The following is a 1,335-nucleotide window of genomic DNA, read 5'->3' as shown; positions in this document are numbered from 1 at the left end:
TTGGAGGGTATTTCTCTCTTAGCCATGCCACCTAATGGGGACTAGTGGCAGGGACATCTCTTCCGTGCTTCTATCCCCTGGGACAATGGGCCTACTTTTTAAAGTACTGCAGCTTAATAGGTATGGGGTAAGCTCTCCTGGTCTGTCCCAAGGGCCAGCTCTCCTGAGATTCCTAAGTGAGGGTTAAGACCAATTCTGCAGCACAGCTCAGATATCACATCCCTGAGGCAGCAGTCCAAACCAGAACCATCCACCTGGCCTTTAGTGGTAATTTACCCTTGCTGCTGTGGGTCCACAGAGCCAGACACGACCCCCAGTGGCAGCACAGGCCAGGATCCTACCATGGTCCCAGTTGGCATCACTGGTTACTCACAACAGGCTTGTTCCTCACTACCCTTATAGCCTCCAGTTCTGCCTCTCTTCATTGTGTCTGAACAATTTTTCTGTTTCTCTCTTGCATTTCTTGAACACTTACTTGCTCCTCTTAGTGGTTCCTGGGGTCTCTGAGTGTCTGGGGCTGTTTCAGGAGTGGTCTCAGGAGGAAAATGCACCACTCGTGCATTATGGCACTGAGCAGGGGTCATATTGGGCATTGTCTGCCCTTCACCTCCACCACCACCCCCATTCCCACCTGTGCGCTGCAGAACTGATAGCCATGTCAGCTCTCCGTCTGGACCCCATGGCGCTGGTCTGGTGTTCCTCTCAGGGACACTCCTCATTTGGTCCTATCGACTGACCCATGCAAGGGTTGTCTTTCTTGGGCTCACTTTTGCCCTGAGTCGCAGAGCCAGGCTGGGTTCTTCTAGTCTCCCTGAGAGCCTGTCTGGGCCTGTGTGGCACCAGACTGGTTGTCATCTCAGGCTACCTCACTGTCCAGGACCAATGCCCATGACTGGTGGTTGGCTCAGCCTCCCTTTATTCAGGGAATATTAGGATACTAACAATTCAGATGTTCACAGATTAGAACATTGAGTGTAGACATAGCCTCTCTCCTCTCTGCCACCTACATGCACATGTGACATAGCAGCCACACTTGTAACACCTCTAGGGGAAGCAAGATGAAATCTTAAGTTGGAATTTTGATGGGGATTGCATTGAATCCATAGATTGCTTTTTAAAAGGATGGCTATATTTTTAATATATAAATTCTACTGATCCGTAGCCATGGGGATATGTCTCTCTTCCAATATCTTCTTCAACATCTTAAATTTTTTATTATACAGGGACTACACTTGCTTGATTTGAGTTACCCTAAGATATTTCATATTACTGGAGGCTATTCTGAAAGGTATTATTTCCCTCATTTTTCTTTTAGTGCATTTTAAAAAATATTTA

The 1,335-nt window shown here is 47.4% G+C and overlaps 1 non-coding gene across 1 annotated transcript; it reads right to left on the bottom strand.

Moving 5' to 3' along the window:
* Nucleotides 1-925: 925 nt before the first annotated feature.
* LOC115032863 (small nucleolar RNA SNORA17) lies at nucleotides 926-1,055 on the bottom strand. The gene has a single exon (XR_003838521.1). It is a non-coding gene; the product is annotated as a small nucleolar RNA SNORA17 (small nucleolar RNA).
* Between the last annotated feature and the right edge of the window lie 280 nt (nucleotides 1,056-1,335).

This window comes from Mus caroli, unplaced genomic scaffold (assembly GCF_978045245.1).
Source record: "Mus caroli unplaced genomic scaffold, Mus_caroli_1 scaffold_14, whole genome shotgun sequence".
In the NCBI taxonomy this organism is placed as follows: Eukaryota; Metazoa; Chordata; class Mammalia; order Rodentia; family Muridae; genus Mus; species Mus caroli.
Note: the sequence above shows the minus strand (reverse complement) of the source record. Positions and strands in the feature narration are given on the sequence as shown.